Here is a 24,594-nt window from a genome sequence, read left to right as displayed (position 1 = left end):
GGGCTGTTGAGTGGAGTAAAAAACCATAAAAAATTTCAATCCTGCATGATTCTACCAAGAAATGTGATTCTTCATTCAAAACCTAATTTTTGCTATTGGGCTCTATTGAATAATGAATGTTTTAAATTTTCTCCAAAAGTAAAGTAGTTGCAAACTCATCCTTTTAGAGTCTTGTTTGGGCTCATGAGAGGAGTAGAAAAACATCAAAAATTTCAGTCCTGCATGATTCTACCAAGAAATGTGAGTGTTCAGTCAAACCGCTGGTTTTTGATATTTTGGGCCTTATTGAATAAAGAATGTTTTGAATTTTCTCCAAAAGTAAAGTAGTTGCAAACTCATCCTTTTAGAAACTTGTTTGGGCTGTTGAGAGGAGTAAAAAACCATCAAAAATTTCAATCCTGCATGATTCTACCAAGAAATGTGATTCTTCATTCAAAACCTAATTTTTGCTATTGGGCTCTATTGAATAATGAACGTTTTGAATTTTCTCCAAAAGTAAAGTAGTTGCAAACTCATCCTTTTAGAGTCTTGTTTGGGCTCATGAGAGGAGTAGAAAAACATCAAAAATTTCAGTCCTGCACGATTCTACCAAGAAATGTGAGTGTTCAGTCAAACCGCTGGTTTTTGATATTTTGGGCCTTATTGAATAAAGAATGTTTTGAATTTTCTCCAAAAGTAAAGTAGTTGCAAACTCATCCTTTTAGAAACTTGTTTGGGCTGTTGAGTGGAGTAAAAAAAGATCAAAAATTTCAATCCTGCATGATTCTACCAAGAAATGTGAGTGTTCATTCAAACCGCTGATTATTGATATTTTGGGCCCTATTGTATAATGAATGTTTTGAATTTTCTCCAAAAGTAAAGTAGTTGCAAACTCATCCTTTTAGAATCTTGCTTGGACTGTTGAGAGGAGTCAAAAACCATCAAAAATTTCAATCCTGCATGATTCTACCAAGAAATGTGATTCTTCATTCAAAACGCTGATTTTTGCTATTGGGCTCTATTGAATAATGAATGTTTTGAATTTTCTCCAAAAGTAAAGTAGTTGCAAACTCATCCTTTTAGAGTCTTGTTTGGGCTCATGAGAGGAGTAGAAAAACATCAAAAATTTCTGTCCTGCACGATTCTACCAAGAAATGTGAGTGTTCAGTCAAACCGCTGGCTTTTGATATTTTGGGCCTTGTTGAATAAAGAATGTTTTGAATTTTCTCCAAAAGTAAAGTAGTTGCAAACTCATCCTTTTAGAAACTTGTTTGGGCTGTTGAGTGGAGTAAAAAACCATCAAAAATTTCAATCCTGCATGATTCTACCAAGAAATGTGATTCTTCATTCAAAACGCTGATTTTTGCTATTGGGCTCTATTGAATAATGAATGTTTTGAATTTTCTCCAAAAGTAAAGTAGTTGCAAACTCATCCTTTAAGAGTCTTGTTTGGGCTCATGAGAAGAGTAGAAAAACATCAAAAATTTCTGTCCTGCACGATTCTACCAAGAAATGTGAGTGTTCAGTCAAACCGCTGGTTTTTGATATTTTGGGCCTTGTTGAATAAAGAATGTTTTGAATTTTCTCCAAAAGTAAAGTAGTTGCAAACTCATCCTTTTAGAAACTTGTTTGGGCTGTTGAGAGGAGTAAAAAACCATCAAAAATTTCAATCCTGTATGATTCTACCAAGAAATGTGATTCTTCATTCAAAACCTAATTTTTGCTATTGGGCTCTATTGAATAATGAATGTTTTGAATTTTCTCCAAAAGTAAAGTAGTTGCAAACTCATCCTTTTAGAGTCTTGTTTGGGCTCATGAGAGGAGTAGAAAAACATCAAAAATTTCAGTCCTGCACGATTCTACCAAGAAATCTGAGTGTTCAGTCAAACCGCTGGTTTTTGATATTTTGGGCCTTATTGAATAAAGAATGTTTTGAATTTTCTCCAAAAGTAAAGTAGTTGCAAACTCATCCTTTTAGAAACTTGTTTGGGCTGTTGAGAGGAGTAAAAAAACATCAAAAATTTCAATCCTGCATGATTCTACCAAGAAATGTGATTCTTCATTCAAAACCTAATTTTTGCTATTGGGCTCTATTGAATAATGAATGTTTTGAATTTTCTCCAAAAGTAAAGTAGTTGCAAACTCATCCTTTTAGAGTCTTGTTTGGGCTCATGAGAGGAGTAGAAAAACATCAAAAATTTCAGTCCTGCACGATTCTACCAAGAAATGTGAGTGTTCAGTCAAACCGCTGGTTTTTGATATTTTGGGCCTTATTGAATAAAGAATGTTTTGAATTTTCTCCAAAAGTAAAGTAGTTGCAAACTCATCCTTTTAGAAACTTGTTTGGGCTGTTGAATGGAGTAAAAAAAGATCAAAAATTTCAATCCTGCATGATTCTACCAAGAAATGTGAGTGTTCATTCAAACCGCTGGTTGTTGATATTTTGGGCCCTATTGTATAATGAATGTTTTGAATTTTCTCCAAAAGTAAAGTAGTTGCAAACTCATCCTTTTAGAATCTTGCTTGGACTGTTGAGAGGAGTCAAAAACCATCAAAAATTTCAATCCTGCATGATTCTACCAAGAAATGTGATTCTTCATTCAAAATGCTGATTTTTGCTATTGGGCTCTATTGAATAATGAATGTTTTGAATTTTCTCCAAAAGTAAAGTAGTTGCAAACTCATCCTTTTAGAGTCTTGTTTGGGCTCATGAGAGGAGTAGAAAAACATCAAAAATTTCAGTCCTGCGCGATTCTACCAAGATATGTGAGTGTTCATTCAAACCGCTGGTTTTTGATATTTTGGGCCCTATTGAATAATGAATGTTTTGAATTTTCTCCAAAAGTAAAGTAGTTGCAAACTCATCCTTTTAGAAACTTGTTTGGGCTGTTGAGTGGAGTAAAAAAAGATCAAAAATTTAAATCCTGCATGATTCTACCAAGAAATGTGATTCTTCATTCAAAACACTGATTTTTGCTATTGGGCTCTATTGAATAATGAATGTTTTGAATTTTCTCCAAAAGTAAAGTAGTTGCAAACTCATCCTTTTAGAGTCTTGTTTGGGCTCATGAGAGGAGTAGAAAAACATCAAAAATTTCTGTCCTGCACGATTCTACCAAGAAATGTGAGTGTTCAGTCAAACCGCTGGTTTTTGATATTTTGGGCCTTGTTGAATAAAGAATGTTTTGAATTTTCTCCAAAAGTAAAGTAGTTGCAAACTCATCCTTTTAGAAACTTGTTTGGGCTGTTGAGAGGAGTAAAAAACCATCAAAAATTTCAATCCTGCATGATTCTATCAAGAAATGTGATTCTTCATTCAAAACCTAATTTTTGCTACTGGGCTCTATTGAATAATGAATGTTTTGAATTTTCTCCAAAAGTAAAGTAGTTGCAAACTCATCCTTTTAGAGTCTTGTTTGTGCTCATGAGAGGAGTAGAAAAACATCAAAAATTTCAGTCCTGCACGATTCTACCAAGAAATGTGAGTGTTCAGTCAAACCGCTGGTTTTTGATATTTTGGGCCTTATTGAATAAGGAATGTTTTGAATTTTCTCCAAAAGTAAAGTAGTTGCAAACTCATCCTTTTAGAAACTTGTTTGGGCTGTTGAGAGGAGTAAAAAACCATCAAAAATTTCAATCCTGCATGATTCTACCAAGAAATGTGATTCTTCATTCAAAACCTAATTTTTGCTATTGGGCTCTATTGAATAATGAATGTTTTGAATTTTCTCCAAAAGTAAAGTAGTTGCAAACTCATCCTTTTAGAGTCTTGTTTGGGCTCATGAGAGGAGTAGAAAAACATCAAAAATTTCAGTCTTGCACGATTCTACCAAGAAATGTGAGTGTTCAGTTAAACCGCTGGTTTTTGATATTTTGGGCCTTATTGAATAAAGAATGTTTTGAATTTTCTCCAAAAGTAAAGTAGTTGCAAACTCATCCTTTTAGAAACTTGTTTGGGCTATTGAGTGGAGTAAAAAAAGATCAAAAATTTCAATCCTGCATGATTCTACCAAGAAATGTGAGTGTTCATTCAAACCGCTGGTTGTTGATATTTTGGGCCCTATTGTATAATGAATGTTTTGAATTTTCTCCAAAAGTAAAGTAGTTGCAAACTCATCCTTTTAGAATCGTGCTTGGACTGTTGAGAGGAGTCAAAAACCATCAAAAATTTCAATCCTGCATGATTCTACCAAGAAATGTGATTCTTCATTCAAAACGCTGATTTTTGCTATTGGGCTCTATTGAATAATGAATGTTTTGAATTTTCTCCAAAAGTAAAGTAGTTGCAAACTCATCCTTTTAGAGTCTTGTTTGGGCTCATGAGAGGAGTAGAAAAACATCAAAAATTTCTGTCCTGCACGATTCTACCAAGAAATGTGAGTGTTCAGTCAAACCGCTGGTTTTTGATATTTTGGGCCTTGTTGAATAAAGAATGTTTTGAATTTTCTCCAAAAGTAAAGTAGTTGCAAACTCATCCTTTTAGAAACTTGTTTGGGCTGTTGAGAGGAGTAAAAAACCATCAAAAATTTCAATCCTGCATGATTCTACCAAGAAATGTGATTCTTCATTCAAAACCTAATTTTTGCTATTGGGCTCTATTGAATAATGAATGTTTTGAATTTTCTCCAAAAGTAAAGTAGTTGCAAACTCATCCTTTTAGAGTCTTGTTTGGGCTCATGAGAGGAGTAGAAAAACATCAAAAATTCAGTCCTGCACGATTCTACCAAGAAAGGTGAGTGTTCATTCAAACTGCTGGTTTTTGATATTTTGGGCCCTATTGAATAATGAATGCTTTGAATTTTCTCCAAAAGTAAAGTAGTTGCAAACTCATCCTTTTAGAAACTTGTTTGGGCTGTTGAGAGGAGTAAAAAACCATCAAAAATTTCAATCCTGCATGATTCTACCAAGAAATGTGATTCTTCATTCAAAACCTGATTTTTGCTATTGGGCTCTATTGAATAATGAATGTTTTGAATTTTCTCCAAAAGTAAAGTAGTTGTAAACTCATCCTTTTAGAGTCTTGTTTGGGCTCATGAGCGGAGTAGAAAAACATCAAAAATTTCAGTCCTGCACGATTCTACCAAGAAATGTGAGTGTTCATTCTAACCGCTGTTTTTTGATATTTTGGGCCCTATTTAATAATGAATGTTTTGAATTTTCTCCAAAAGTAAAGTAGTTGCAAACTCATCCTTTTAGAAACTTGTTTGGGCTGTTGAGTGGAGTAAAAAAAGATCAAAAATTTCAATCCTGCATGATTCTACCAAGAAATGTGATTGTTCATTCAAAACACTGCTTTTTGCTATTGGGCTCTATTGAATAATGAATGTTTTGAATTTTCTCCAAAAGTAAAGTAGTTGCAAACTCATCCTTTTCGAAAATTGTTTGGGCTGTTGAGAGGAGTAAAAAAACATCAAAAATTTCAATCCTGCATGATTCTACCAAGAAATGTGATTGTTCATTCAAAACGCTGATTTTTGCTATTGGGCTCTATTGAATAATGAATGTTTTGAATTTTCTCCAAAAGTAAAGTAGTTGCAAACTCATCCTTTTAGAGTCTTGTTTGGGCTCATGAGAGGAGTAGAAAAACATCAAAAATTTCAGTCCTGCATGATTCTAAAAAAGAAATGTGAGTGTTCATTCAAACCGCTGGTTTTTGATATTTTGGGCCCTATTGAATAATGAATGCTTTGAATTTTCTCCAAAAGTAAAGTAGTTGCAAACTCATCCTTTTAGAAACTTGTTTGGGCTGTTGAGAGGAGTAAGAAAACATCAAAAATTTCAATCCTGCATGATTCTACCAAGAAATTTAATTGTTCATTCAAAACGCTGATTTTTGCTATTGGGCTATATTGAATAATGAATGTTTTGAATTTTCTCCAAAAGTAAAGCAGTTGCAAAGTCATCCTTTTAAAGTCTTGTTTGGGCTCATGAGAGGAGTAGAAAAACATCAAAAATTTCAGTCCTGCACGATTCTACCAAGAAATGTGAGTGTTCATTCAAACCGCTGATTTTTGATATTTTGGGCCCTATTGAATAATGAATGTTTTGAATTTTCTCCAAATGTAAAGTAGTTGCAAACTCATCCTTTTAGAAACTTGTTTGGGCTGTTGAGAGGAGTAAAAAAAAATCAAAAATTTCAATCCTGCATGATTCTACCAAGAAATGTGATTCTTCATTCAAAACCTGATTTTTGCTATTGGGCTCTATTGAATAATGAATGTTTTGATTTTTCTCCAAAAGTAAAGTAGTTGCAAACTCATCCTTTTAGAGTCTTGTTTGGGCTCATGAGAGGAGTAGAAAAACATCAAAAATTTCAGTCCTGCACGATTCTACCAAGAAATGTGAGTGTTTATTCAAACCGTTGGTTTTTGATATTTTGGGCCCTATTGAATAATGAATGTTTTGAATTTTCTCCAAAAGTAAAGTAGTTGCAAACTCATCCTTTTAGAAACTTGTTTGGGCTGTTGAGAGGAATAAAAAACCATCAAAAATTTCAATCCTGCATGATTCTACCAAGAAATGTGATTCTTCATTCAAAACCTAATTTTTGCTATTGGGCTCTATTGAATAATGAATGTTTTGAATTTTCTCCAAAAGTAAAGTAGTTGCAAACTCATCCTTTTAGAGTCTTGTTTGGGCTCATGAGAGGAGTAGAAAAACATCAAAAATTTCAGTCCTGCACGATTCTACCAAGAAATGTGAGTGTTCAGTCAAACCGCTGGTTTTTGATATTTTGGGCCTTATTGAATAAAGAATGTTTTGAATTTTCTCCAAAAGTAAAGTAGTTGCAAACTCATCCTTTTAGAAACTTGTTTGGGCTGTTGAGTGGAGTAAAAAAAGATCAAAAATTTCAATCCTGCATGATTCTACCAAGAAATGTGAGTGTTCATTCAAACCGCTGATTATTGATATTTTGGGCCCTATTGTATAATGAATGTTTTGAATTTTCTCCAAAAGTAAAGTAGTTGCAAACTCATCCTTTTAGAATCTTGCTTGGACTGTTGAGAGGAGTCAAAAACCATCAAAAATTTCAATCCTGCATGATTCTACCAAGAAATGTGATTCTTCATTCAAAACGCTGATTTTTGCTATTGGGCTCTATTGAATAATGAATGTTTTGAATTTTCTCCAAAAGTAAAGTAGTTGCAAACTCATACTTTTAGAGTCTTGTTTGGGCTCATGAGAGGAGTAGAAAAACATTAAAAATTTCAGTCCTGCACGATTCTACCAAGGAAGGTGAGTGTTCATTCAAACCGCTGGTTTTTGATATTTTGGGCCCTATTGAATAATGAATGCTTTGAATTTTCTCCAAAAGTAAAGTAGTTGCAAACTCATCCTTTTAGAAACTTGTTTGGGCTGTTGAGAGGAGTAAAAAACCATCAAAAATTTCAATCCTGCATGATTCTACCAAGAAATGTGATTCTTCATTCAAAACCTGATTTTTGCTATTGGGCTCTATTGAATAATGAATGTTTTGAATTTTCTCCAAAAGTAAAGTAGTTGCAAACTCATCCTTTTAGAAACTTGTTTGGGCTGTTGAGAGGAGTAAAAAACCACCAAAAATTTCAATCCTGCATGATTCTACCAAGAAATGTGATTGTTCATTCAAACCGCTGATTTTTGCTATTGGGCTCTATTGAATATTGAATGTTTTGAATTTTCTCCAAAAGTAAAGTAGTTGCAAACTCATCCTTTTAGAGTCTTGTTTGGGCTCATGAGAGGAGTAGAAAAACATCAAAAATTTCAGTCCTGCACGATTCTACCAAGAAATGTGAGTGTTCATTCAAACCGCTGGTTTTTGATATTTTGGGCCCTATTGAATAATGAATGCTTTGAATTTTCTCCAAAAGTAAAGTAGTTGCAAACTCATCCTTTTAGAAACTTGTTTGGGCTGTTGAGAGGAGTAAAAAAACATCAAAAATTTCAATCCTGCATGATTCTACCAAGAAATGTAATTGTTCATTCAAAATGCTGATTTTTGCTATTGGGCTATATTGAATAATGAATGTTTTGAATTTTCTCCAAAAGTAAAGCAGTTGCAAAGTCATCCTTTTAAAGTCTTGTTTGGGCTCATGAGAGGAGTAGAAAAACATCAAAAATTTCAGTCCTGCACGATTCTACCAAGAAATGTGAGTGTTCATTCAAACCGCTGATTTTTGATATTTTGGGCCCTATTGAATAATGAATGTTTTGAATTTTCTCCAAATGTAAAGTAGTTGCAAACTCATCCTTTTAGAAACTTGTTTGGGCTGTTGAGAGGAGTAAAAAAACATCAAAAATTTCAATCCTGCATGATTCTACCAAGAAATGTGATTCTTCATTCAAAACCTGATTTTTGCTATTGGGCTCTATTGAATAATGAATGTTTTGATTTTTCTCCAAAAGTAAAGTAGTTGCAAACTCATCCTTTTAGAGTCTTGTTTGGGCTCATGAGAGGAGTAGAAAAACATCAAAAATTTCAGTCCTGCACGATTCTACCAAGAAATGTGAGTGTTTATTCAAACCGCTGGTTTTTGATATTTTGAGCCCTATTGAATAATGAATGTTTTGAATTTTCTCCAAAAGTAAAGTAGTTGCAAACTCATCCTTTTAGAAACTTGTTTGGGCTGTTGAGTGGAGTAAAAAAAGATCAAAAATTTCAATCCTGCATGATTCTACCAAGAAATGTGATTGTTCATTCAAAACACTGCTTTTTGCTATTGGGCTCTATTGAATAATGAATGTTTTGAATTTTCTCCAAAAGTAAAGTAGTTGCAAACTCATCCTTTTAGAAACTTGTTTGGGCTGTTGAGAGGAGTAAAAAAACATCAAAAATTTCAATCCTGCATGATTCTACCAAGAAATGTGATTGTTCATTCAAAACGCTGATTTTTGCTATTGGGCTCTATTGAATAATGAATGTTTTGAATTTTCTCCAAAAGTAAAGTAGTTGCAAACTCATCCTTTTAGAGTCTTGTTTGGGCTCATGAGAGGAGTAGAAAAACATCAAAAATTTCAGTCCTGCACGATTCTACCAAGAAATGTGAGTGTTCATTCAAACCGCTGGTTTTTGATATTTTGGGCCCTATTGAATAATGAATGCTTTGAATTTTCTCCAAAAGTAAAGTAGTTGCAAACTCATCCTTTTAGAAACTTGTTTGGGCTGTTGAGAGGAGTAAAAAAACATCAAAAATTTCAATCCTGCATGATTCTACCAAGAAATGTGATTGTTCATTCAAAACGCTGATTTTTGCTATTGAGCTATATTGAATAATGAATGTTTTGAATTTTCTCCAAAAGTAAAGCAGTTGCAAAGTCATCCTTTTAAAGTCTTGTTTGGGCTCATGAGAGGAGTAGAAAAACATCAAAAATTTCAGTCCTGCACGATTCTACCAAGAAATGTGAGTGTTCATTCAAAACGCTGATTTTTGATATTTTGGGCCCTATTGAATAATGAATGTTTTGAATTTTCTCCAAATGTAAAGTAGTTGCAAACTCATCCTTTTAGAAACTTGTTTGGGCTGTTGAGAGGAGTAAAAAAACATCAAAAATTTCAATCCTGCATGATTCTACCAAGAAATGTGATTCTTCATTCAAAACCTGATTTTTGCTATTGGGCTCTATTGAATAATGAATGTTTTGATTTTTCTCCAAAAGTAAAGTAGTTGCAAACTCATCCTTTTAGAGTCTTGTTTGGGCTCATGAGAGGAGTAGAAAAACATCAAAAATTTCAGTCCTGCACGATTCTACCAAGAAATGTGAGTGTTTATTCAAACCGCTGGTTTTTGATATTTTGGGCCCTATTGAAAAATGAATGTTTTGAATTTTCTCCAAAAGTAAAGTAGTTGCAAACTCATCCTTTTAGAAACTTGTTTGGGCTGTTGAGAGGAGTAAAAAACCATCAAAAATTTCAATCCTGCATGATTCTACCAAGAAATGTGATTCTTCATTCAAAACCTAATTTTTGCTATTGGGCTCTATTGAATAATGAATGTTTTGAATTTTCTCCAAAAGTAAAGTAGTTGCAAACTCATCCTTTTAGAGTCTTGTTTGGGCTCATGAGAGGAGTAGAAAAACATCAAAAATTTCAGTCCTGCACGATTCTACCAAGAAATGTGAGTGTTCAGTCAAACCGCTGGTTTTTGATATTTTGGGCCTTATTGAATAAAGAATGTTTTGAATTTTCTCCAAAAGTAAAGTAGTTGCAAACTCATCCTTTTAGAAACTTGTTTGGGCTGTTGAGTGGAGTAAAAAAAGATCAAAAATTTCAATCCTGCATGATTCTACCAAGAAATGTGAGTGTTCATTCAAACCGCTGGTTGTTGATATTTTGGGCCCTATTGTATAATGAATGTTTTGAATTTTCTCCAAAAGTAAAGTAGTTGCAAACTCATCCTTTTAGAATCTTGCTTGGACTGTTGAGAGGAGTCAAAAACCATCAAAAATTTCAATCCTGCATGATTCTACCAAGAAATGTGATTCTTCATTCAAAACGCTGATTTTTGCTATTGGGCTCTATTGAATAATGAATGTTTTGAATTTTCTCCAAAAGTAAAGTAGTTGCAAACTCATACTTTTAGAAACTTGTTTGGGCTCATGAGAGGAGTAGAAAAACATCAAAAATTTCTGTCCTGCACGATTCTACCAAGAAATGTGAGTGTTCAGTCAAACCGCTGGCTTTTGATATTTTGGGCCTTGTTGAATAAAGAATGTTTTGAATTTTCTCCAAAAGTAAAGTAGTTGCAAACTCATCCTTTTAGAAACTTGTTTGGGCTGTTGAGTGGAGTAAAAAACCATAAAAAATTTCAATCCTGCATGATTCTACCAAGAAATGTGATTCTTCATTCAAAACCTAATTTTTGCTATTGGGCTCTATTGAATAATGAATGTTTTAAATTTTCTCCAAAAGTAAAGTAGTTGCAAACTCATCCTTTTAGAGTCTTGTTTGGGCTCATGAGAGGAGTAGAAAAACATCAAAAATTTCAGTCCTGCATGATTCTACCAAGAAATGTGAGTGTTCAGTCAAACCGCTGGTTTTTGATATTTTGGGCCTTATTGAATAAAGAATGTTTTGAATTTTCTCCAAAAGTAAAGTAGTTGCAAACTCATCCTTTTAGAAACTTGTTTGGGCTGTTGAGAGGAGTAAAAAACCATCAAAAATTTCAATCCTGCATGATTCTACCAAGAAATGTGATTCTTCATTCAAAACCTAATTTTTGCTATTGGGCTCTATTGAATAATGAATGTTTTGAATTTTCTCCAAAAGTAAAGTAGTTGCAAACTCATCCTTTTAGAGTCTTGTTTGGGCTCATGAGAGGAGTAGAAAAACATCAAAAATTTCAGTCCTGCACGATTCTACCAAGAAATGTGAGTGTTCATTCAAACCGCTGGTTTTTGATATTTTGGGCCCTATTGAATAATGAATGTTTTGAATTTTCTCCAAAAGTAAAGTAGTTGCAAACTCATCCTTTTAGAATCTTGCTTGGACAGTTGAGAGGAGTCAAAAACCATCAAAAATTTCAATCCTGCATGTTTCTGCCAAGAAATGTGATTCTTCATTCAAAACACTGATTTTTGCTATTGGGCTCTATTGAATAATGAATGTTTTGAATTTTCTCCAAAAGTAAAGTAGTTGCAAACTCAACCTTTTAGAGTCTTGTTTGGGCTCATGAGAGGAGTAGAAAAACATCAAAAATTTCAGTCCTGCACGATTCTACCAAGAAATGTGAGTGTTCATTCAAACCGCTGGTTTTTGATATTTTGGGCCCTATTGAATAATGAATGTTTTGAATATTCTCCAAAAGTAAAGTAGTTGCAAACTCATCCTTTTAGAAACTTGTTTGGGCTGTTGAGAGTAGTAAAAAAACATCAAAAATTTCAATCCTGCATGATTCTACCAAGAAATGTGATTGTTCATTCAAAACACTGCTTTTTGCTATTGGGCTCTATTGAATAATGAATGTTTTGAATTTTCTCCATAAGTAAAGTATTTGCAAACTCATCCTTTTAGAAACTTGTTTGGGCTGTTGAGTGTAGTAAAAAAACATCAAAAATTTCAATCCTGCATGATTCTACCAAGAAATATGATTGTTCATTCAAAACGCTGATTTTTGCTATTGGGCTCTATTGAATAATGAATGTTTTGAATTTTCTCCAAAAGTAAAGTAGTTGCAAACTCATCCTTTTAGAGTCTTGTTTGGGCTTATGAAAGGAGTAGAAAAACATCAAAAATTTCAGTCCTGCACGATTCTACCAAGAAATGTGAGTGTTCATTCAAACAGCTGGTTTTTGATATTTTGTGCCCTATTGAATAATGAATGTTTTGAATTTTCTCCAAAAGTAAAGTAGTTGCAAACTCATCCTTTTAGAAACTTGTTTGGGCTGTTGAGTGGAGTAAAAAAAGATCAAAAATTTCAATCCTGCATGTTTCTACCAAGAAATGTGAGTGTTCATTCAAACCGCTGGTTTTTGATATTTTGGGCCCTATTGAATAATGAATGCTTTGAATTTTCTCCAAAAGTAAAGTAGTTGCAAACTCATCCTTTTAGAAACTTGTTTGGACTGTTGAGAGGAGTAAAAAACCATAAAAAATTTCAATCCTGCATGATTCTACCAAGAAATGTGATTCTTCATTCAAAACCTAATTTTTGCTATTGGGCTCTATTGAATAATGAATGTTTTGAATTTTCTCCAAAAGTAAAGTAGTTGCAAACTCATCCTTTTAGAGTCTTGTTTGGGCTCATGAGAGGAGTAGAAAAACATCAAAAATTTCAGTCCTGCACGATTCTACCAAGAAATGTGAGTGTTCAGTCAAACCGCTGGTTTTTGATATTTTGGGCCTTATTGAATAAAGAATGTTTTGAATTTTCTCCAAAAGTAAAGTAGTTGCAAACTCATCCTTTTAGAAACTTGTTTGGGCTGTTGAGAGGAGTAAAAAACCATCAAAAATTTCAATCCTGCATGATTCTACCAAGAAATGTGATTCTTCATTCAAAACCTAATTTTTGCTATTGGGCTCTATTGAATAATGAACGTTTTGAATTTTCTCCAAAAGTAAAGTAGTTGCAAACTCATCCTTTTAGAGTCTTGTTTGGGCTCATGAGAGGAGTAGAAAAACATCAAAAATTTCAGTCCTGCACGATTCTACCAAGAAATGTGAGTGTTCATTCAAACCGCTGGTTTTTGATATTTTGGGCCCTATTGAATAATGAATGTTTTGAATTTTCTCCAAATGTAAAGTAGTTGCAAACTCATCCTGTTAGAAACTTGTTTGGGCTGTTGAGAGGAGTAAAAAACCATCAACAATTTCAATCCTGCATGATTCTACCAAGAAATGTGATTCTTCATTCAAAACCTGATTTTTGCTATTGGGCTCTATTGAATAATGAATGTTTTGAATTTTCTCCAAAAGTAAAGTAGTTGCAAACTCATCCTTTTAGAATCTTGCTTGGACAGTTGAGAGGAGTCAAAAACCATCAAAAATTTCAATCCTGCATGTTTCTGCCAAGAAATGTGATTCTTCATTCAAAACGCTGATTTTTGCTATTGGGCTCTATTGAATAATGAATGTTTTGAATTTTCTCCAAAAGTAAAGTAGTTGCAAACTCAACCTTTTAGAGTCTTGTTTGGGCTCATGAGAGGAGTAGAAAAACATCAAAAATTTCAGTCCTGCACGATTCTACCAAGAAATGTGAGTGTTCATTCAAACCGCTGGTTTTTGATATTTTGGGCCCTATTGAATAATGAATGTTTTGAATATTCTCCAAAAGTAAAGTAGTTGCAAACTCATCCTTTTAGAAACTTGTTTGGGCTGTTGAGAGTAGTAAAAAAACATCAAAAATTTCAATCCTGCATGATTCTACCAAGAAATGTGATTGTTCATTCAAAACACTGCTTTTTGCTATTGGGCTCTATTGAATAATGAATGTTTTGAATTTTCTCCATAAGTAAAGTATTTGCAAACTCATCCTTTTAGAAACTTGTTTGGGCTGTTGAGTGTAGTAAAAAAACATCAAAAATTTCAATCCTGCATGATTCTACCAAGAAATGTGATTGTTCATTCAAAACGCTGATTTTTGCTATTGGGCTCTATTGAATAATGAATGTTTTGAATTTTCTCCAAAAGTAAAGTAGTTGCAAACTCATCCTTTTAGAGTCTTGTTTGGGCTTATGAAAGGAGTAGAAAAACATCAAAAATTTCAGTCCTGCACGATTCTACCAAGAAATGTGAGTGTTCATTCAAACAGCTGGTTTTTGATATTTTGTGCCCTATTGAATAATGAATGTTTTGAATTTTCTCCAAAAGTAAAGTAGTTGCAAACTCATCCTTTTAGAAACTTGTTTGGGCTGTTGAGTGGAGTAAAAAAAGATCAAAAATTTCAATCCTGCATGATTCTACCAAGAAATGTGAGTGTTCATTCAAACCGCTGGTTTTTGATATTTTGGGCCCTATTGAATAATGAATGCTTTGAATTTTCTCCAAAAGTAAAGTAGTTGCAAACTCATCCTTTTAGAAACTTGTTTGGACTGTTGAGAGGAGTAAAAAAACATCAAAAATTTCAATCCTGCATGATTCTACCAAGAAATGTGATTCTTCATTCAAAACCTAATTTTTGCTATTGGGCTCTATTGAATAATGAATGTTTTGAATTTTCTCCAAAAGTAAAGTAGTTGCAAACTCATCCTTTTAGAAACTTGTTTGGGCTGTTGAGAGGAGTAAAAAAACATCAAAAATTTCAATCCTGCATGATTCTACCAAGAAATGTGATTCTTCATTCAAAACCTGATTTTTGCTATTGGGCTCTATTGAATAATGAATGTTTTGATTTTTCTCCAAAAGTAAAGTAGTTGCAAACTCATCCTTTTAGAGTCTTGTTTGGGCTCATGAGAGGAGTAGAAAAACATCAAAAATTTCAGTCCTGCACGATTCTACCAAGAAATGTGAGTGTTTATTCAAACCGCTGGTTTTTGATATTTTGAGCCCTATTGAATAATGAATGTTTTGAATTTTCTCCAAAAGTAAAGTAGTTGCAAACTCATCCTTTTAGAAACTTGTTTGGGCTGTTGAGTGGAGTAAAAAAAGATCAAAAATTTCAATCCTGCATGATTCTACCAAGAAATGTGATTGTTCATTCAAAACACTGCTTTTTGCTATTGGGCTCTATTGAATAATGAATGTTTTGAATTTTCTCCAAAAGTAAAGTAGTTGCAAACTCATCCTTTTAGAAACTTGTTTGGGCTGTTGAGAGGAGTAAAAAAACATCAAAAATTTCAATCCTGCATGATTCTACCAAGAAATGTGATTGTTCATTCAAAACGCTGATTTTTGCTATTGGGCTCTATTGAATAATGAATGTTTTGAATTTTCTCCAAAAGTAAAGTAGTTGCAAACTCATCCTTTTAGAGTCTTGTTTGGGCTCATGAGAGGAGTAGAAAAACATCAAAAATTTCAGTCCTGCACGATTCTACCAAGAAATGTGAGTGTTCATTCAAACCGCTGGTTTTTGATATTTTGGGCCCTATTGAATAATGAATGCTTTGAATTTTCTCCAAAAGTAAAGTAGTTGCAAACTCATCCTTTTAGAAACTTGTTTGGGCTGTTGAGAGGAGTAAAAAAACATCAAAAATTTCAATCCTGCATGATTCTACCAAGAAATGTGATTGTTCATTCAAAACGCTGATTTTTGCTATTGAGCTATATTGAATAATGAATGTTTTGAATTTTCTCCAAAAGTAAAGCAGTTGCAAAGTCATCCTTTTAAAGTCTTGTTTGGGCTCATGAGAGGAGTAGAAAAACATCAAAAATTTCAGTCCTGCACGATTCTACCAAGAAATGTGAGTGTTCATTCAAAACGCTGATTTTTGATATTTTGGGCCCTATTGAATAATGAATGTTTTGAATTTTCTCCAAATGTAAAGTAGTTGCAAACTCATCCTTTTAGAAACTTGTTTGGGCTGTTGAGAGGAGTAAAAAAACATCAAAAATTTCAATCCTGCATGATTCTACCAAGAAATGTGATTCTTCATTCAAAACCTGATTTTTGCTATTGGGCTCTATTGAATAATGAATGTTTTGATTTTTCTCCAAAAGTAAAGTAGTTGCAAACTCATCCTTTTAGAGTCTTGTTTGGGCTCATGAGAGGAGTAGAAAAACATCAAAAATTTCAGTCCTGCACGATTCTACCAAGAAATGTGAGTGTTTATTCAAACCGCTGGTTTTTGATATTTTGGGCCCTATTGAAAAATGAATGTTTTGAATTTTCTCCAAAAGTAAAGTAGTTGCAAACTCATCCTTTTAGAAACTTGTTTGGGCTGTTGAGAGGAGTAAAAAACCATCAAAAATTTCAATCCTGCATGATTCTACCAAGAAATGTGATTCTTCATTCAAAACCTAATTTTTGCTATTGGGCTCTATTGAATAATGAATGTTTTGAATTTTCTCCAAAAGTAAAGTAGTTGCAAACTCATCCTTTTAGAGTCTTGTTTGGGCTCATGAGAGGAGTAGAAAAACATCAAAAATTTCAGTCCTGCACGATTCTACCAAGAAATGTGAGTGTTCAGTCAAACCGCTGGTTTTTGATATTTTGGGCCTTATTGAATAAAGAATGTTTTGAATTTTCTCCAAAAGTAAAGTAGTTGCAAACTCATCCTTTTAGAAACTTGTTTGGGCTGTTGAGTGGAGTAAAAAAAGATCAAAAATTTCAATCCTGCATGATTCTACCAAGAAATGTGAGTGTTCATTCAAAACGCTGGTTGTTGATATTTTGGGCCCTATTGTATAATGAATGTTTTGAATTTTCTCCAAAAGTAAAGTAGTTGCAAACTCATCCTTTTAGAATCTTGCTTGGACTGTTGAGAGGAGTCAAAAACCATCAAAAATTTCAATCCTGCATGATTCTACCAAGAAATGTGATTCTTCATTCAAAACGCTGATTTTTGCTATTGGGCTCTATTGAATAATGAATGTTTTGAATTTTCTCCAAAAGTAAAGTAGTTGCAAACTCATACTTTTAGAAACTTGTTTGGGCTCATGAGAGGAGTAGAAAAACATCAAAAATTTCTGTCCTGCACGATTCTACCAAGAAATGTGAGTGTTCAGTCAAACCGCTGGCTTTTGATATTTTGGGCCTTGTTGAATAAAGAATGTTTTGAATTTTCTCCAAAAGTAAAGTAGTTGCAAACTCATCCTTTTAGAAACTTGTTTGGGCTGTTGAGTGGAGTAAAAAACCATAAAAAATTTCAATCCTGCATGATTCTACCAAGAAATGTGATTCTTCATTCAAAACCTAATTTTTGCTATTGGGCTCTATTGAATAATGAATGTTTTAAATTTTCTCCAAAAGTAAAGTAGTTGCAAACTCATCCTTTTAGAGTCTTGTTTGGGCTCATGAGAGGAGTAGAAAAACATCAAAAATTTCAGTCCTGCATGATTCTACCAAGAAATGTGAGTGTTCAGTCAAACCGCTGGTTTTTGATATTTTGGGCCTTATTGAATAAAGAATGTTTTGAATTTTCTCCAAAAGTAAAGTAGTTGCAAACTCATCCTTTTAGAAACTTGTTTGGGCTGTTGAGAGGAGTAAAAAACCATCAAAAATTTCAATCCTGCATGATTCTACCAAGAAATGTGATTCTTCATTCAAAACCTAATTTTTGCTATTGGGCTCTATTGAATAATGAATGTTTTGAATTTTCTCCAAAAGTAAAGTAGTTGCAAACTCATCCTTTTAGAGTCTTGTTTGGGCTCATGAGAGGAGTAGAAAAACATTAAAAATTTCAGTCCTGCACGATTCTACCAAGAAATGTGAGTGTTCATTCAAACCGCTGGTTTTTGATATTTTGGGCCCTATTGAATAATGAATGTTTTGAATTTTCTCCAAAAGTAAAGTAGTTGCAAACTCATCCTTTTAGAATCTTGCTTGGACAGTTGAGAGGAGTCAAAAACCATCAAAAATTTCAATCCTGCATGTTTCTGCCAAGAAATGTGATTCTTCATTCAAAACGCTGATTTTTGCTATTGGGCTCTATTGAATAATGAATGTTTTGAATTTTCTCCAAAAGTAAAGTAGTTGCAAACTCAACCTTTTAGAGTCTTGTTTGGGCTCATGAGAGGAGTAGAAAAACATCAAAAATTTCAGTCCTGCACGATTCTACCAAGAAATGTGAGTGTTCATTCAAACCGCTGGTTTTTGATATTTTGGGCCCTATTGAATAATGAATGTTTTGAATATTCTCCAAAAGTAAAGTAGTTGCAAACTCATCCTTTTAGAGTCTTGTTTGGGCTTATGAAAGGAGTAGAAAAACATCAAAAATTTCAGTCCTGCACGATTCTACCAAGAAATGTGAGTGTTCATTCAAACAGCTGGTTTTTGATATTTTGTGCCCTATTGAATAATGAATGTTTTGAATTTTCTCCAAAAGTAAAGTAGTTGCAAACTCATCCTTTTAGAAACTTGTTTGGGCTGTTGAGTGGAGTAAAAAATGATCAAAAATTTCAATCCTGCATGTTTCTACCAAGAAATGTGAGTGTTCATTCAAACCGCTGGTTTTTGATAATTTGGGCCCTATTGAATAATGAATGCTTTGAATTTTCTCCAAAAGTAAAGTAGTTGCAAACTCATCCTTTTAGAAACTTGTTTGGACTGTTGAGAGGAGTAAAAAACCATAAAAAATTTCAATCCTGCATGATTCTACCAAGAAATGTGATTCTTCATTCAAAACCTAATTTTTGCTATTGGGCTCTATTGAATAATGAATGTTTTGAATTTTCTCCAAAAGTAAAGTAGTTGCAAACTCATCCTTTTAGAGTCTTGTTTGGGCTCATGAGAGGAGTAGAAAAACATCAAAAATTTCAGTCCTGCACGATTCTACCAAGAAATGTGAGTGTTCAGTCAAACCGCTGGTTTTTGATATTTTGGGCCTTATTGAATAAAGAATGTTTTGAATTTTCTCCAAAAGTAAAGTAGTTGCAAACTCATCCTTTTAGAAACTTGTTTGGGCTGTTGAGAGGAGTAAAAAACCATCAAAAATTTCAATCCTGCATGATTCTACCAAGAAATGTGATTCTTCATTCAAAACCTAATTTTTGCTATTGGGCTCTATTGAATAATGAACGTTTTGAATTTTCTCCAAAAGCAAAGTAGTTGCAAACTCATCCTTTTAGAGTCTTGTTTGGGCTCATGAGAGGAGTAGAAAAACATCAAAAATTTCAGTCCTGCACGATTCTACCAAGAAATGTGAGTGTTCATTCAAACCGCTGGTTTTTGATATTTTGGGCCCTATTGAATAATGAATGTTTTGAATTTTCTCCAAATGTAAAGTAGTTGCAAACTCATCCTGTTAGAAACTTGTTTGGGCTGTTGAGAGGAGTAAAAAACCATCAAAAATTTCAATCCTGCATGATTCTACCAAGAAATGTGATTCTTCATTCAAAACCTGATTTTTGCTATTGGGCTCTATTGAATAATGAATGTTTTGAATTTTCTCCAAAAGTAAAGTAGTTGCAAACTCATCCTTTTAGAATCTTGCTTGGACAGTTGAGAGGAGTCAAAAACCATCAAAAATTTCAATCCTGCATGTTTCTGCCAAGAAATGTGATTCTTCATTCAAAACGCTGATTTTTGCTATTGGGCTCTATTGAATAATGAATGTTTTGAATTTTCTCCAAAAGTAAAGTAGTTGCAAACTCAACCTTTTAGAGTCTTGTTTGGGCTCATGAGAGGAGTAGAAAAACATCAAAAATTTCAGTCCTGCACGATTCTACCAAGAAATGTGAGTGTTCATTCAAACCGCTGGTTTTTGATATTTTGGGCCCTATTGAATAATGAATGTTTTGAATATTCTCCAAAAGTAAAGTAGTTGCAAACTCATCCTTTTAGAAACTTGTTTGGGCTGTTGAGAGTAGTAAAAAAACATCAAAAATTTCAATCCTGCATGATTCTACCAAGAAATGTGATTGTTCATTCAAAACACTGCTTTTTGCTATTGGGCTCTATTGAGTAATGAATGTTTTGAATTTTCTCCATAAGTAAAGTATTTGCAAACTCATCCTTTTAGAAACTTGTTTGGGCTGTTGAGTGTAGTAAAAAAACATCAAAAATTTCAATCCTGCATGATTCTACCAAGAAATGTGATTGTTCATTCAAAACGCTGATTTTTGCTATTGGGCTCTATTGAATAATGAATGTTTTGAATTTTCTCCAAAAGTAAAGTAGTTGCAAACTCATCCTTTTAGAGTCTTGTTTGGGCTTATGAAAGGAGTAGAAAAACATCAAAAATTTCAGTCCTGCACGATTCTACCAAGAAATGTGAGTGTTCATTCAAACAGCTGGTTTTTGATATTTTGTGCCCTATTGAATAATGAATGTTTTGAATTTTCTCCAAAAGTAAAGTAGTTGCAAACTCATCCTTTTAGAAACTTGTTTGGGCTGTTGAGTGGAGTAAAAAAAGATCAAAAATTTCAATCCTGCATGATTCTACCAAGAAATGTGAGTGTTCATTCAAACCGCTGGTTTTTGATATTTTGGGCCCTATTGAATAATGAATGCTTTGAATTTTCTCCAAAAGTAAAGTAGTTGCAAACTCATCCTTTTAGAAACTTGTTTGGACTGTTGAGAGGAGTAAAAAAACATCAAAAATTTCAATCCTGCATGATTCTACCAAGAAATGTGATTCTTCATTCAAAACCTAATTTTTGCTATTGGGCTCTATTGAATAATGAATGTTTTGAATTTTCTCCAAAAGTAAAGTAGTTGCAAACTCATCCTTTTAGAGTCTTGTTTGGGCTCATGAGAGGAGTAGAAAAACATCAAAAATTTCAGTCCTGCACGATTCTACCAAGAAATGTGAGTGTTCAGTCAAACCGCTGGTTTTTGATATTTTGGGCCTTATTGAATAAAGAATGTTTTGAATTTTCTCCAAAAGTAAAGTAGTTGCAAACTCATCCTTTTAGAAACTTGTTTGGGCTGTTGAGAGGAGTAAAAAAACATCAAAAATTTCAATCCTGCATGATTCTACCAAGAAATGTGATTCTTCATTCAAAACGCTGATTTTTGCTATTGGGCTCTATTGAATAATGAATGTTTTGAATTTTCTCCAAAAGTAAAGTAGTTGCAAACTCATACTTTTAGAGACTTGTTTGGGCTCATGAGAGTAGTAGAAAAACATCAAAAATTTCTGTCCTGCACGATTCTACCAAGAAATGTGAGTGTTCAGTCAAACCGCTGGCTTTTGATATTTTGGGCCTTGTTGAATAAAGAATGTTTTGAATTTTCTCCAAAAGTAAAGTAGTTGCAAACTCATCCTTTTAGAAACTTGTTTGGGCTGTTGAGTGGAGTAAAAAACCATAAAAAATTTCAATCCTGCATGATTCTACCAAGAAATGTGATTCTTCATTCAAAACCTAATTTTTGCTATTGGGCTCTATTGAATAATGAATGTTTTAAATTTTCTCCAAAAGTAAAGTAGTTGCAAACTCATCCTTTTAGAGTCTTGTTTGGGCTCATGAGAGGAGTAGAAAAACATCAAAAATTTCAGTCCTGCATGATTCTACCAAGAAATGTGAGTGTTCAGTCAAACCGCTGGTTTTTGATATTTTGGGCCTTATTGAATAAAGAATGTTTTGAATTTTCTCCAAAAGTAAAGTAGTTGCAAACTCATCCTTTTAGAAACTTGTTTGGGCTGTTGAGAGGAGTAAAAAACCATCAAAAATTTCAATCCTGCATGATTCTACCAAGAAATGTGATTCTTCATTCAAAACCTAATTTTTGCTATTGGGCTCTATTGAATAATGAACGTTTTGAATTTTCTCCAAAAGTAAAGTAGTTGCAAACTCATCCTTTTAGAGTCTTGTTTGGGCTCATGAGAGGAGTAGAAAAACATCAAAAATTTCAGTCCTGCACGATTCTACCAAGAAATGTGAGTGTTCATTCAAACCGCTGGTTTTTGATATTTTGGGCCCTATTGAATAATGAATGTTTTGAATTTTCTCCAAATGTAAAGTAGTTGCAAACTCATCCTTTTAGAAACTTGTTTGGGCTGTTGAGAGGAGTAAAAAACCATCAAAAATTTCAATCCTGCATGATTCTACCAAGAAATGTGATTCTTCATTCAAAACCTAATTTTTGCTATTGGGCTCTATTGAATAATGAATGTTTTGAATTTTCTCCAAAAGTAAAGTAGTTGCAAACTCATCCTTTTAGAGTCTTGTTTGGGCTCATGAGAGGAGTAGAAAAACATCAAAAATTTCAGTCCTGCATGATTCTACCAAGAAATGTGAGTGTTCAGTCAAACCGCTGGTTTTTGATATTTTGGGCCTTATTGAATAAAGAATGTTTTGAATTTTCTCCAAAAGTAAAGTAGTTGCAAACTCATCCTTTTAGAAACTTGTTTGGGCTGTTGAGTGGAGTAAAAAAAGATCAAAAATTTAAATCCTGCATGATTCTACCAAGACATGTGAGTGTTCATTCAAACCGCTGGTTGTTGATATTTTGGGCCCTATTGTATAATGAATGTTTTGAATTTTCTCCAAAAGTAAAGTAGTTGCAAACTCATCCTTTTAGAATCTTGCTTGGACTGTTGAGAGGAGTCAAAAACCATCAAAAATTTCAATCCTGCATGATTCTACCAAGAAATGTGATTCTTCATTCAAAACGCTGATTTTTGCTATTGGGCTCTATTGAATAATGAATGTTTTGAATTTTCTCCAAAAGTAAAGTAGTTGCAAACTCATACTTTTAGAGACTTGTTTGGGCTCATGAGAGTAGTAGAAAAACATCAAAAATTTCTGTCCTGCACGATTCTACCAAGAAATGTGAGTGTTCAGTCAAACCGCTGGCTTTTGATATTTTGGGCCTTGTTGAATAAAGAATGTTTTGAATTTTCTCCAAAAGTAAAGTAGTTGCAAACTCATCCTTTTAGAAACTTGTTTGGGCTGTTGAGTGGAGTAAAAAAAGATCAAAAATTTCAATCCTGCATGATTCTACCAAGACATGTGAGTGTTCATTCAAACCGCTGGTTGTTGATATTTTGGGCCCTATTGTATAATGAATGTTTTGAATTTTCTCCAAAAGTAAAGTAGTTGCAAACTCATCCTTTTAGAATCTTGCTTGGACTGTTGAGAGGAGTCAAAAACCATCAAAAATTTCAATCCTGCATGATTCTACCAAGAAATGTGATTCTTCATTCAAAACGCTGATTTTTGCTATTGGGCTCTATTGAATAATGAATGTTTTGAATTTTCTCCAAAAGTAAAGTAGTTGCAAACTCATCCTTTTAGAGTCTTGTTTGGGCTCATGAGAGGAGTAGAAAAACATCAAAAATTTCTGTCCTGCACGATTCTACCAAGAAATGTGAGTGTTCAGTCAAACCGCTGGCTTTTGATATTTTGGGCCTTGTTGAATAAAGAATGTTTTGAATTTTCTCCAAAAGTAAAGTAGTTGCAAACTCATCCTTTTAGAAACTTGTTTGGGCTGTTGAGTGGAGAAAAAAACCATAAAAAATTTCAATCCTGCATGATTCTACCAAGAAATGTGATTCTTCATTCAAAACCTAATTTTTGCTATTGGGCTCTATTGAATAATGAATGTTTTGAATTTTCTCCAAAAGTAAAGTAGTTGCAAACTCATCCTTTTAGAGTCTTGTTTGGGCTCATGAGAGGAGTAGAAAAACATCAAAAATTTCAGTCCTGCATGATTCTACCAAGAAATGTGAGTGTTCAGTCAAACCGCTGGTTTTTGATATTTTGGGCCTTATTGAATAAAGAATATTTTGAATTTTCTCCAAAAGTAAAGTAGTTGCAAACTCATCCTTTTAGAAACTAGTTTGGGCTGTTGAGAGGAGTAAAAAACCATCAAAAATTTCAATCCTGCATGATTCTACCAAGAAATGTGATTCTTCATTCAAAACCTAATTTTTGCTATTGGGCTCTATTGAATAATGAACGTTTTGAATTTTCTCCAAAAGTAAAGTATTTGCAAACTCATCCTTTTAGAGTCTTGTTTGGGCTTATGAGAGGAGTAGAAAAACATCAAAAATTTCAGTCCTGCACGATTCTACCAAGAAATGTGAGTGTTCATTCAAACCGCTGGTTTTTGATATTTTGGGCCCTATTGAATAATGAATGTTTTGAATTTTCTCCAAATGTAAAGTAGTTGCAAACTCATCCTTTTAGAAACTTGTTTGGGCTGTTGAGAGGAGTAAAAAACCATCAAAAATTTCAATCCTGCATGATTCTACCAAGAAATGTGATTCTTCATTCAAAACCTGATTTTTGCTATTGGGCTCTATTGAATAATGAATGTTTTGAATTTTCTCCAAAAGTAAAGTAGTTGCAAACTCATCCTTTTAGAGTCTTGTTTGGGCTCATGAGAGGAGTAGAAAAACATCAAAAATTTCAGTCCTGCACGATTCTACCAAGAAATGTGAGTGTTCAGTCAAACCGCTGGTTTTTGATATTTTGGGCCTTATTGAATAAAGAATGTTTTGAATTTTCTCCAAAAGTAAAGTAGTTGCAAACTCATCCTTTTAGAAACTTGTTTGGGCTGTTGAATGGAGTAAAAAAAGATCAAAAATTTCAATCCTGCATGATTCTACCAAGAAAAGTGAGTGTTCATTCAAACCGCTGGTTGTTGATATTTTGGG

The sequence above is a fragment of the Dendrobates tinctorius genome, unplaced genomic scaffold, assembly GCF_039654945.1.
Source record: "Dendrobates tinctorius isolate UK_male_01 unplaced genomic scaffold, ASM3965494v1 ptg000229l, whole genome shotgun sequence".
Lineage (NCBI taxonomy): Eukaryota > Metazoa > Chordata > Amphibia > Anura > Dendrobatidae > Dendrobates > Dendrobates tinctorius.
Note: the sequence above shows the minus strand (reverse complement) of the source record.